This window comes from Macrobrachium nipponense, chromosome 17 (genome assembly GCF_015104395.2).
Source record: "Macrobrachium nipponense isolate FS-2020 chromosome 17, ASM1510439v2, whole genome shotgun sequence".
In the NCBI taxonomy this organism is placed as follows: domain Eukaryota; kingdom Metazoa; phylum Arthropoda; class Malacostraca; order Decapoda; family Palaemonidae; genus Macrobrachium; species Macrobrachium nipponense.
In genome coordinates, this window is record NC_087210.1 from 17,622,685 (window position 1) to 17,637,684 (window position 15,000).

Sequence of the window (15,000 nt, forward strand, 5' to 3'; positions counted from 1 at the left end):
TTTTTCAAGAACGAACATTGGCTAGCTTATTTTTCCACCCCGCTAATCTAGCCTCCTAAGTACTTCTGTAAGAACTTCAGTGGTTGCGCGATCATTGTCTGTTTGCGAAACTAGGATGTCATCAATATACACAAAAACATTTTTGCCATAAACCCTGGAAGCTGTGTTCACCACCTGGTTACAGGTCATCGACTGCCCGATAAACCCGAAGGCATTCGCGTAATTCATAGTGTCCCTTGGGCACTGCAAAAGTGGTATATTCCTTGCTACTTTCACTAAGAGGGACCTGTAAAAAACCCTGCGCCAAATCAATTGAGCGATAAATATTATTGTCCCCCAATTCAACAAAAAGATCCTGGTATGACGCGACTGGGGTAGCCGTCAGGGATTGTCTTTTCATTTTAAACGTCTAAAAATCGACGCATACACGGACAGAAGAAGTCTTTCTTAGGCACCGCTACAAGGGAAAGTTGTAAGGAGACAACTAGGTCTAATGATTCCTTCTTCTTCCATCTACTGAACCTCTTCTCTACCTGTTCTCTGATTTTGAAAGGTATGCGATGCAGGGATATCGGAATAATATGGTTGTTTTTGTGCCACTCTCCAAATTTACCTTATTTCTCTAAACACATTAGGCAACCCGAATTTATCACCTTGTAAGGCTACCGTATCCACCCCAAATTCTGCCAAAGAGCTCGCTTATCGCTTCAACTGGGTTCGCTATAATCCGCATTAGCTAAATGTTCTCTAAATATTCGTTTCCTTGATTGCATTCTGCCTCTGAAAAACTCAGGTTTCCCCTCTACGATAGCCACTGAACCACTATCACAACTCCAATCTTGGAAAATCCAATATATATGTATTCTGGTATCTCCTACTGTATCATTTACAGTTAGTAATTCTAACCAAGTAAACCCATCCTTGAATACACTGTCACCGATGACGTGCTACAAACCCCTCTAAGCTTTCTCGCTATTTCAATAACGCAACACATCTGTGGGTTTTCTCCATTTCCTTCAAAGTTTAACTTTTACCCTAAAATTCGCCAAACCAGCTAGTAACTAATATCTTCGGATAAAACACCTCTATATTTATGGTTTAGTACCTACCCCTGTCACAACCTCATACACATTACCACCCTCAGTATCATCCCCCAGCATTGTTAGTATCAGAAATAACATTATATTAGTATTAACAAATCACCATCCAAAGTATCATCACACCATTGTTATCACCGTGAACTCTGATAGAACCCCCGTAATCATTTCCCAATATCAGCAACTTGGGTTTTAATATTACATTTCTCCCATACACGCGTATCACCGCCATTAAACATCACCGAGCACCATCTACCTTTTTCAATAAAACCTCCATGTCCTCCATTCTAATCACGTCCTCATAAGGCAGAAAAAAACAGCCGTTATCCCGACTGTTATCCCATTAACACCCGCATTGATCAAAATCTTGTGTCCTCTACAAGCAGGATGACCCAGCAAAAGTCTGTTGCCCAAACGCAATCCTTCATTACCAAAAATGGTTTTGGGTTAGTACTCTGTCACCGAGAGTAAACTGTATTTGAACACAAACCCAGGGTATTTATCTATGGGCTTGGCACATCACACCGACTCCGTTGAGGGTTGCAAAGGGTAATTGGAAAACATGGATTGATACAAATTATAGTCCATTAGATTTATAGACGCACCAGAGTCTATAAAATATCGGGATATCCACATCCCCTACTGTCCATAGACTTATATAGCCTGGCTCTGGGCGTCCCCCTTGAGACACAATGGCACTACCAATCACCTGTTACCCTTTTTTGTTGATTCGGGCTCCCAAAAATTTTGCCGATCCCTTTTGCCTCTGGTTTGAACCTGCTGGGAAGTTCTCACATTATAATTACCAGAACCTTGAGGTGTAGGCCTCGCATCTCCATCCGTATCTGAGCGGACAAGACTGCTAATAATGATCGGTACTCTTACACATTCCACAATATTTAACCTAAATAATTTCTTTGGATGCCCTGGTTTATTGCAGTTGAAACACCGCACTGCTGTTGCTTTTGATCGATTGATCTTTTGTTATATTCAACTTTTGCACACAGATGGGGAGAAGAAAATTCTGTGTCTCTTTGCACTCTATCCTCTTGGGCCTGTCCCACCATTAAAAAATTGTACTATCTACAGTGGTACATTTTAGACATATGTTTCTCAATTGGGATAAAGTAATTCTTCGTCTGAAGTAAGTTTCATCTTTTCATTCAAAAACTACTTTTACCATCGCATCCGGTACATCGTGCAAGAACAGGGAAAAATAGATCAGTTTATGAATGTTCTCAAGAGAGACATAACTCCTGTACCCACCCATTTATGTTTTCAATTTCCTACCCAATCCGCCACTGCGTCAAAAGTTTTGAACTATGTCCTACGAGGCTATTAGTTGCCCATTCCGTAGTTTATAAAGACCCCGAAGGTCCCACCACCATCTCCGTGTTCCTTTGAACCATAACTGTTTTCAAAAATGCTTGCAAATCCGTCCATTGACGACCTAACCCACTCTATTATTATTATCATTATTATTATTATTATTATTATTATTATTATTATTATTATTATTCATAATGGGAATACATCGGAGGACTCAGCCAGAGACTGAGAACATTAAGACCGTGTGTTTACAAAAGAAGGATACAAAACCAAAAATGGAGCAATAAAAAAAAGTACCTGACTATAACTTTTTATATACATTAGTCAGCAATATTAACCGCTTAAATGTAATCAAGTATAAAGAGAAATAATTTCAAAAGATTTTATGTAAACTATATGACGGAAAGAAATAGCAAAGGAGAGGAACAGCAAAAGAGAGAAAGACAAAGAGGATTTTGCGTTCGTTCAATTTCAATATCTGTTTTAAAGCTCTGGTGGTATATAATTCATTCATTGCGCTCTCATCAAAGTTGGTGGCCGGTTTGAGTTTAAAAAAGCTGTATTTTGGGAGCAAGGGGCTTTGGGTAATGGGCTGCGCCAGTAAGTGTGAGAGGGAATTAAGGGATGAAATAGGACAATGGCAGATCCAAATTTTTAGGTCTGGATTGTATTTACACGAATTATAAACAAAAAAGAAGTTAATATTTGAGCGATAATGTCAAGTGGACTGGGCGAGGTGGTTACTTTTGTAAACATCAGTTATCATATATATATATATATATATATATATATATATATATAACATATATATATATATATACGCATATATAATCAACACACATCACGTGTGGAACAGAAATAAATTTCTGAATCACGAAAGGATCGAACCCAAGTATTCGATTGAAAAGAATGACCGCTGCCAACCAGCAACACAAGTCGGGTCATAGATTTTTCTTTATGATATATCTATATATATATCTATATATATATATATATATATATATATATATATATATATATATGTGTGTGTGTGTGTGTGTGTGTGTATGGTGTGTGTGTGGTTTGTATGTGTGTGTGTGTGTGTGTGTGTGTATGATAGGAATTAAGCAGGTAACCGTGAATCTAAATATAAAAACAAAATCGTAATAAAATGAATCTAGAATATTTTCACCATAACTCAAATCTGCTACCTTGTAAGAATATTCAAGTAACCAGATCCAAAGAAAAATATGATACAAGAAAATACCACGAGTAAAGAGGATTCTAAAGAAAAAGGACCCAACCTCTGAAAAGAATGTCTTTTTGAAGAGGCCGAAAACACACACCCTGATGGAAAGGTCAGACGACGTCATACCTTCGGGGATTGGCAGAGGAGGTTCCAAGCAAGAAGATAAAATATGAAAATGATGCCTGAATATAAAAAGGAAAATAAGCAGTCTGATTATTACGTTAAACGACATTGCTGTAAAAGAATTATAAAAAAGGGGAAACCGCACACTGAAACAGAACAACAGAAAAAGAAAGAAAGGAAAGAAAAAATAGATTGAGGAGAGGAAGTAAATGTAAATATATTCAACCACTTGAAAAGGTTTGAAAATAATGGTATATATACAAAAAAAAAAAAAAAAAAAAAAATTATTTAAATGGACACTTAGCAAACCATGGACATTATGATATTATTACAGAAAAAATAAAAATGATACGCAACACACACACACATATATATAATATATATTATATCTATATATATATATATATATGTGTGTGTGTGTGTGTGTGTGTGTGTGTGTGTGTGTGTGTGTGTGTGTGTGTGTGTGATAAAGAAGCTAGTGGAAAAACTCAAGCTGCACCATGAATAATAATACGAATAAAAATAGTACGCAAATAAAGAGGTGAATATATGAAGTTCAGAGTAGCTCAAAGTGAAGAAAAACAATGTTAAAAACAGACACTGTACCAGCATATGACATTAGATCATTGTAATAACGGAAAACACTATATCGTGACATCTAAAAGGATGTGTTCGAAAAACAAAACCTGTACAAACGAAGGAAATATTAATACTGTGTATACAAGGAGGAGAAGGTTTAACAAATATTAGTCTTTTTCCAGAGCTAATAATCAAAAGATATAGTATTCCAGAATATTCTAAAAAACAAATGAAATACGGTATAGTTTTATGCCGTAAAAAACTTCCAAGAGTAAGATTTCGAAAATATTTATATTCCTAACTTGTTATATATTCAGGTAACTGAGTAATTCAAAAAAGAAAAATAATGTGACTATAATTTCTATTCTTTTTCTGTCATCGCAAGTTCACTTCGCATCCGTCCGTTTCCCCAGACAGCAACCCCTCCAGCCTCTTAATACTTGTTATTAATTCTGTTCTATTCAGACACTAAAAAAATCTCCCTTATAACATAATTATCAGATGCGCCTTTCATCTAGCTCTTACAATTCACAATAAGGTAAACTAACGTCAATAAATAAATTCATGGTCGCATTAAATTTTTGGTTTTTGTTAGTTTATCCTATGAAGAATTTAACCGCATTCCTACCAACTTTGGCAAAAAAAAAAAAAAAAATCTCGTTCACTTTACGCTTGCTTTGCACCCTGCACAGCCAGCTCAGCACAGAAAAGCTTTTTGTATCTACTGCAGTTTCTCTGAACGCACATCGTTATTTTAAGAGCTCGTTCAGGCTTGGGCGTCATATCATAGTCCAGACTTTCTCTCTACTCACTTTCAAGCGATATATTATATATATATATATATATATATATATATATATATATATATATAATATATATATATATATATACATATTATATATTGGTGTGTATAAATTTTATTTTCGTACGGATAAATAGATACATACATATGTAAATTGCGTTGTTTATATATGTATGAATCAACGAATTTACATAGTATGTATTATCATTCGTACGAAATAAAACTAACACCCCAAACTAGCTTGTCGTCCATAACGAAATAAGAATCATTTACTTGGCCTTGATCCTTACTGTCCCTGCAATGGGCATCTCACCACCTAATAGTTTCATTGGCAGAGGAGAGGCGTTGGTGAGTTGATCCGTCAATTCCAAAGTTTTTTTAAACAGTTTGGATGTTATTGATGGCAACATTTAGAGATGCTTTTCTTCTGCAATTGCAATGTAGGCAAGGCAAGTATCAGTGCGCCGCCTACTGTATGTATGTATATATGTATTATATATATATATTATATATATATTTATACAGTACATACAATATGCATATAATATAGAGATAAGATATAGAGATATATATATATGTCTATATATTATATATATATATATATAGATATATATATAGATATATATATATATATATATAGATATATATATGGTCAATATATATATTATAGTATATTATATATATATATATATATATATATATACATATATATATATATTATATATCATATAATATATATATATATAGATATATGTATATAGTAATATATAATATTATATAGACATATAATATGTATATATATATAGATATATATATATATATACATAGAGGATATATATACTATATATATTATAGATATAGATATACTATATATGTCTATATATAATATATGGACATACTATATATAGTATATATATATATATGACTATAGTATATATATAAGATATGATGGACATTATATATATGACTATATATACATATATATAGATATAATATAATATTATATATATATAGATATATATACAATATATATTGACATATATATATATATATTATATATAATATATATATTATATATATATATATATATAGATAGTATATAGATATACTATATGATATATATATATATAGTAGATAGATATATATATATAGAGATATATATATATATATATATATTATATATATATATATATATATATCTATATATAGATATATATATATATATATATAGATACTCTATATATATAATATATATATATGTGTGTACCATATATATATATTATATATATATTATATCATACTATCATATATATATATATATATATATCACTAGATATAACCTATAATCGGATAATATATATAGACATATAATATGCATATATATACTATATATAGGTATATATATATATATAGAATATACATATAACATATCAAGCTACAATGTCCTTCTTTAATATCTAATTCGCTCTACCTCGGAATTAATATATTTTTCATATATGCTTAACCGAAGGGGGAATTTTTTCTCGATAATAGATTTGCCTTGACCAGGGCGCGAACCTATGGATCCTTTCAAACCCAGGAAACGTCAGTGAAGCTTACCTACTACACCACCGCGAGAGGCTAAAAGTTCATGTCGCCTCTCACCCTCATATACTTTCGCGCGAGGTAATTAGTGGTTTGGAGACAACATCAAAACAACCCACCTCGACTCCGGTAGTGTTTGTAGTGCTTTTGACAGCACGTAGCCAATCTATAAGTCATATCAACATTTCCGCGATTCAATACATATATCGAGCTACAATGTCCTTTAATATCTAATTCGCTCTACCTCGGAATTAATATATTTTCATATATGCTTAACCGAAGGGGAATTTCTTCTCGATAATAGATTTGCCTGGACCAGGAGCGAACTATGGATCCTTTCAAACCCAGGAACGTCAGTGAAGCTTTACCTACTACACCACCCGCGAGAGGCTAAAAGTTCATGTCGCCTCTCACCCTCATATACCTTTCGCGCGAGGTAATTAGTGGTTTGGAGACACTCAACCCACCTCGACTCCGGTAGTGTTTGTAGTGCTTTTGACAGCACGTAGCAATCTATAAGTCATATCACATTTCCGTGATTCATATTACATATACGAGCTACAATGTCCTTTAATATCTAATTCGCTCTACCTCGAATTAATATATTTTCATATATGCTTAACCGAAGGGGAATTTTTTCTCGATAATAGATTTGCCTGGACCAGGGCGCGAACCTATGGATCCTTTCAAACCCAGGAACGTCAGTGAAGCTTTACCTACTACACCACCGCGAGAGGCTAAAAGTTCATGTCGCCTCTCACCCTCATATACCTTTTCGCGCGAAGGTAATTAGTGGTTTGGAGACAACATCAACCCACCTCGACTCCAAGTAGTGTTTGTAGTGCTTTTGACAGCCCGTAGCCAATCTATAAGTCATATACATTTCCGTGATATACATATATCGAGCTACAATGTCCTTTAAATATCTAATTCGCTCTACCTCGGCAATTAATATATTTTCATATATGCTTAACGAAGGGGAATTTTTTCTCGAATAATAGATTTGCCTGACCAGGGCGCGAACCTATGGATCCTTTCACCCAGGAACGTCAGTGAAGCTTTACCTACATAACTATATATATATATATATATATATATATATATATATATATATATATATATATATATATATATATATATAATTATTGTTATTTTAGCTACATTTTATCATATTTCCTTTGGCTATCTTCAATAATGATAAATGGTATTTCAGTGTTCTAGAAAGTTTGGTAGTTAATGGTCTATTTATTTTGTCTTTATAATCAATGTGTTTATATTTAGGATTAACTGGCATAAGCTGCCATCCACTTTACTTAAAATAATTCGAATGTGATAAGTAAAACGAGTAACAGTGTATTAATTATCCTGTTAGAAAACTTCCTTGTGTTCCGCATTGGCTGTATAACTGTTTTATTGCTTCAACCGAAAAGTTATAGGTTCTGAATATTTTATAGTGTGAATTGTCTCTATATACCGATGTTAGTCTCTGTCCAGATTCAGTCAAAGTCAGTCACAAATATATGATATAAATCGAGACTAAGATAAATGAATTTCGAAGCTGTGGGTCTACTGAATGAGAATGAATTCCAGGTGACAGGAAATCAGAACTTAGTGAATTCGAAGTTGAATGAAATATACATTAAAATATTTGTTTTGTCCAGTGTCATTGTTAGATCTGCACAGACTGAACCATTACTGTATAAAAACGTTGACTGATAGACTTTAGATATATTGCACCATGTACGTGAACCTATGAATTTTAATAATTCTTCGGATGTTAAAAATGTAGGAAAATTATCAGTAGTTGGTTTTCATGAAATTATTCCCTAGTACGCAAACATTTCTGGTTATTTCTAAAACTTGTCATTTAACTTTATTGTGGACTATGTTTTGTGGAAACAAATAGACACGTCTATATCCAGTTGTCATTTACGTCAGTTTTAGAGACACTATGCCATAGCACTACTAGCTAATGTAATTATGAGAGCACGTGTTTATGAGATCATCATTATTATTGCCTGTTTTCATGGGCTGTATGTAAGTGATGTCCTGAATTGCCATGGTGTAATAAAGGGATTTGATGAACAGTCACTTAATTATCATATGTATAAAGATAAACTTTTGGGAAGAATCCACTGCGGTTGTCTTTGTTTTTCTTCGACGAAGTTATTGTGGCTAAATTTAGCCAAGTAATGCGCTTCATGGTATACTAAATGTTTCCTAACAATCAAGTGTAAGACATGACAGATTCAACCTTATCATCAACTCATTAAATTGTTTTTTCGGAGCGTTGAAAATATCTATTTTACTCTCAAAGTAAGAATATGCTGTGAACAAACCAATGAACACGCAGATACTAGCATAACGTAAGTGCACAAATGTACCACACATACAACGCATAACTCTAGCAGTATCGCTCTATGCATAACACTCTTAATAAAGGCTAAGAACCGCTGCAGACGTAACCTGTTTGATGATTCGTTGCCATCAGAAGAGTAAGTAATATCCTTTTACCAGCCCCATCGTAGATGCGTTTCGCAGATTCTTAAAAGCCATTTGTTTAGGAGATCAAACACGGTCGACTTGAAACCCTACTCCTGATTTTAGATTCGAGAGACTCGAGGCGAAGGTCTTCCGAAACCGTATGTAAATAATCCCACGACAGACTTCTGGGGTCCAGAGAGCTCTTGGCCGGAGGAGGTTCTGGCGGTTTATTGATTGAGAAGGGGCGAAATGGAAGTTTGGGATTCTTTCGAGTCGATGGCATTCCATGATTTAACGTCCTGCGTTGGTGGGAAGATACGACGTGGAAGAGGTTTTGATCAAAGGTAGGTATATATGGCCTGACGCATGATTCATTATAGCGGGGTTTACTTAAATATGTTTGATTCCATTATAATTCAGAGCATTCAGGAAGTAGATAACACGAATATTTTTCCTGACTGTGTTCCTTGTTATAAGCCTTATATTTCCCTAATGTCGAGAATTTTTACCATTTTCTTGGATTATGGGCTTGGGCTATGCTCTTCATGTGTGTTTTGTAAAGAAAAGTTCCAAGTATTGAAAGAACTTTGCCAGAAGTGTCATGCGAAACAGTTTACTCGTATACTTTGACAAAACTATAGTTTTGATTGTATATTTTTTTTCTTCTTGAATGAAGTTGGAAATGATAACCCATCCCACCCTTAAAGGAGGATGATTTCCTCAGTAACTAGGGCTATTTTTGTTTTTGCTGAAGATTGATTTTATTAGCTCTTCTTCCTGAATATTTGTTTAACTGAGAAAATATTAAAAAATTTACGTCTTGTAATAATGTTGGAAAAAAGAACATATGACTGCGGTTTCCCACATCGAGAATAATAAGAATAATAGTTGCGATACCATCTGATAAGCTTAAATCATTTAATTACCTCCACTAAAGAGGCTATGTTTTTGGTTCTGTCTGTTAGTCTATATTTCGTGACCAAATTATTCGTTAGTTAGTATATATCAAAATATGTATTCATTTCATTGTCTATTTTGCATATCAGTAACGTTTAGGGTTTCGCTAAGGTCGTAAAAGGACTCCTTTAATGTAATGATAAAAATGATTAAAAATTATGCCAGAATATATCATCACAAAAAGAGGCAGAGTGAATGAATGCAAAACAATCCTTTTAGTATAACCGGGTCCAACATGAGCGAGATGTTGTCACGTATCATAAAATGTAATGTGGTTGATATAGTGAAAAGAAGAATTATAAAAAGCTATAAAAAATAATGAGTGCAAGTCAGAGAACTAGATTAGAGAGTCTGGTAGAAATAAAGAGACATTGTGCACATGAGTAAAGGAATGAAATAATTTATTTCATTAAGAAAAACGTTCATCAATGATGTTTAAATTTGCTTCCACATCCAGGGGATTTGCCGCATATTGACCTCATCTCTTTGTATTTGGAAATATTTGATCTCATCATCTGGTGCTTCCTCTTTCGTGTCCTTTCTTGTCAAAATCAAATTTCGAGCTTTGATTTGATCAGAGACTCTCTCTCTTTCTCTCTCTCTCTCTCTCTCTCTCTCTCTCTGATAATTCGACCACCATATCAAGTAATACCCACTTGGCTGCTACCATTCATGTTCATTCCATTCCATGAAAATCAGATATCCTGTGTAGTGGCCTTAACGAGTTTCTTGAGTCACGATCAAATTCCGAAACATCATCTGTTTTCGAAAGTCCTATAACGCGTTTAATAAGAATCGCATCTTCCGTTTTTCCGATTGAAATTCACTTCCTTTTTTCCACCCCTCACATTCATTTTTTCCCGTCGTGATGCAGAAGTATATGAAACAAATTTTTTTAATGGGAACATCTTCATCCTTATCATTTAGCTAATAGTTTATTAAATCCAAGAGGTGCACGAAACTCCTCCACCTATCTTCAGTACATTCAACGTCACCTATCTTTCAGAGGAAGTAGAAATTTTGCGGAATTTTATGAGACAGTAAAGCCCGTGGGGGCGAAGATTACTGTTTGAAGCATTAATACTGTCTTCAGTATATTAGTGGTTTAATCATATTCCAAATATCATTTATAAGTAATTAATGTCATGCAATATCATTTGCTGTATGCTATCATCTTTTTTTTTTTTTTTTTACAAATTAGGGGAACTATGATATTCGTTGAAAATAAAGTTTATTGAATATCTACTTGCATTCTCATTTTATAGAACGTCAAGTTTTATATTAGCAATATTAAAATAAAACCATTTTTAATTTGAAATTCTGCTAGCGGTATTTTACATAAAAGAATATATCATTCTCTTTTTATGGAAGCCACATTCGTCTGTGTAATGCAAGAAATGTTGGCTTGATCCCGCCGAACTCATCATTTCTAATTAGACAAGAATCTCCCATAATGAAAGAGTAACATCCCAGCAAAGCTTGCAAGGCGAAGAGCAGGGAAACCGAGTGATTTTCGGAGGGTGTTGGAGAAGGTGGAGCAGAATGGAATAATAAATGGTAGCTTCCAGATGCGAATTAAAAGGAAGAAAGATTCAGGTTGGCGGACTGTAATTTAGAATAGGAAAGATTATTCGTTGAATTGATTTCAGGAAACCGGATGATGAAGGTAGTGGCTTCGGTATAATTTACATACTGGTGTGGAAGGCAAGGGAATGGTGAATGAATGACCTTCATAGAATTCTGTGAAAGATTTTCATAGAATTCTATAAAGAGAGACTTTCATAGAAATCTATGAAAGAGAGACTTTCATAGAATTCTATGAAGGAGAGATAGTGAATTGTGTTACTTGACTAAAGCAGTGGTCAATAGAACTAGAGTGTTGGGTTTCTTAGTTTGGATGTTTGTCATAATATGCTCTCCCAGTACGCTTTTGTTATCGCTTTCATATCAGGAGATAAATAATAGAAGAGAAATAATGATCAGTTAGTTAGCCAAGTTGAGATAACAGAAAAATATTAGCAGTAGGTGGACTTGAAAAAATTTTGGTGGCCACCGAAGAATTGTAGAGAAGTTACATTTACCATGTTAGTAAAGGTGATGATAGTTAACGATTGGAAGTTGAATCTGAAATTTCTATTTGTGGAGGTAGAGTCTTCAAGAAGGAATAAAGGAAGATCGAGTTGAATTCAAACTTCAAAGGCAAGGAACAACGAAGAAGCGCTGGAATCTGGAAAAGCCTAAATCTGGAAAGTAAATGCAACGCCCAGTATTATGCATAGCGCTATTGGCTAAAATATAAAAGGGATCGTAAAATGAAACCTAAACTTATCATGAATCTACTGTGGAGCCTTAAGTGAAATTTGATGTTGGAAATATGCTGTGAAGTAAATCTGAGGCTTCTCCTTGACAATTATCATGCAAGTCCGACTTATGAGACGTTTGCCGGTGTAGCCATAATTTCCCCTAAATAAAATAGTGTTATTTGCATATAAGTATGTATGCACACAATAAAAAGAAAACGGCCTTTGTAAATATAAAAGATACTTGCTATTATAATATAATATATAGTGATATTATAATAAGTAATGTCACTATATTTTTTTTAATAGGCCTATTGACTATATTCTGTTATTTCTGAAGTACTGCAGATTTTGATTTTAGATCTTAGTAAGAACCATTTTTGTCACTGCGGCTCTGACAGTACTACAGTTTATGACATTCTTAATAAAATGGGTCTCCCAGCTTCCTTCTTGCCCTAGGGGGTAGTTGCCCTCGGGGGTAATTGTCCATGAGGGTTAAGGGTGCCCTCGGGAGTAATTGTCATGGGGGTTGATTGCCCAAGGGGGTAATTGTTCTAGACTCGTTTGATCGTGGTGGTAATGAATGTAAGTGACGTTCAATTGCTCCTACTTTTGCGTAACCTGACACACCTTTGACTGACTATAGCATAGTCTTCGCTCTAATATACAGAAATAACTTGCTAGCAATAAAGATGAACGCTTCAGATGTTTTGTAACCGAAAAACATTTAGTTGTTCGAATTCTAGAGTTTCTTTGGCAACAGGTATTCAGATAATAGATATACCACTGGCCTGAAGCTCGATTTGCTTCTTTCTTTTGCATAATTAAATAAAACTCCATAACGTAAATAAATCTCCATAACGTTCTGTCTCTGCAGAGACGAGCTCAGTTAATGATGAGGTACGAAGTGCCTCTTTGTGCCCCTGCAATTTCTCCCTTTCTCTATATATGGCCGTTCATTTTCTTTGAGAAGGAACCATTGCATTGCATGGATCATAGAATGTCATTGAAAGGAACCGTAATGGTAAATTATAGACTGTCATATGATCCCTTCATACATTAGTTAGAATAGCTTTCGTGAAATATTTAAGGATTTTTAATAACATATCCCTTGGTGACAGTTTCCATGCGTACTAGACAAGACAAATGCTATCGTTCCTGTAACTTCCGTGTTCGCATGTCTTTCCCACCAGGTCCTTTCCAATCAGTCGAGAGGACTTCTTTCTGAAAGCATTGTTGGATAGCACTCGGCCAGTTTAGAACCCTGTCATCAAAAGTAATCTGCTACATCAATTTCTGAGTTAAGCCTATGACACCTGATAACGAGCAAGGTTTTCTGGCAGCAAGGCTGGAATCAATTTTGAGTCTCCATAATCTAGAAACAATGAAACGCACCGTATGATTTCTTTTGTGGGCCCATGGAAAATCTTAAGCTTCCTGATCAGATTTGTATGCATTAGTACTTAAGTTTTTCTAAAACTGTTATGTACGGCTGCTTATAAAGCCTGGGTTTATAAGTATTCATAGTTGTAATCCACTGATATATATCATTCTTCAAGAAATTTAAGACGACTTTCTCCAAACACAGCCTTTGATTCTGTACATAATTACTCATGCTAAATTTGCATCAACTCTCTATCCAAGTCTAAACCTCCATGATAAGTAATACTATTAATTCCTAAATCAGAATAACAGTGGAAGCCTATTAACTATAGTTATAACAGGTTGTTGCGGTTATGGTTTCGTATCATTCAACTCGTTTTTTTTTATTCATTTATTTTTCTTTTTACATTCTCCTTGATGTCTGACGTATAACAGTTATAAACCTCGCGGGCCTCGTCCCAGGACCTTTTATACAAACGGGACACAAAACTGTCTGCATCCGAGTCTGAACTGTATGACTGCATCTTCAAGTGTCATAAAGACTTGGATTTTAATCTATATAGCAAAGAAAAAATATGTTGTGTTTAAAAGAGGAAAATGCTAAATTTACCGAAAGAAGGCATTGCTTGCAGCCTTCTAACTAAGGAGTAGGCGAAGGAAAGAAAAAGACCTCCGTCCACTCTTACTGATCTCGCCAGAAAATGGTTTCGCGGAAAATAGTAACAAGAAGGCAAAATGTAATTTCAACGTTGCCTCATTTCAGCAAAATGTGAGAAATAAAATGGAGCATAATATAGTTTTCTCGACAGGCGCTGAGAGTCTGTGATACACACATTTTTCAGATAAATCGCTACACTAGTAATGGAAGATGCATGTGTACCCATGTTTTGTGTGTGTTTCATTAAATCTTACAGCTGATCAAATCCTTTTCAACAACTAGACTTATTAATTAACTCCAAGCTTAGGATAAGCATAACAAGCTGAACAATACTGCCACGTCTGTTTCTGTGGTTGCCTTAATTCACTTGGGAAAATAAATAAGACTTTGAAGTAACCCTCCGAAGCATAAGAACATGCAGGAGCTTCTCCATACATGCTAGCCATTAAAATCATATCGTAGAACATGAGAAGGCA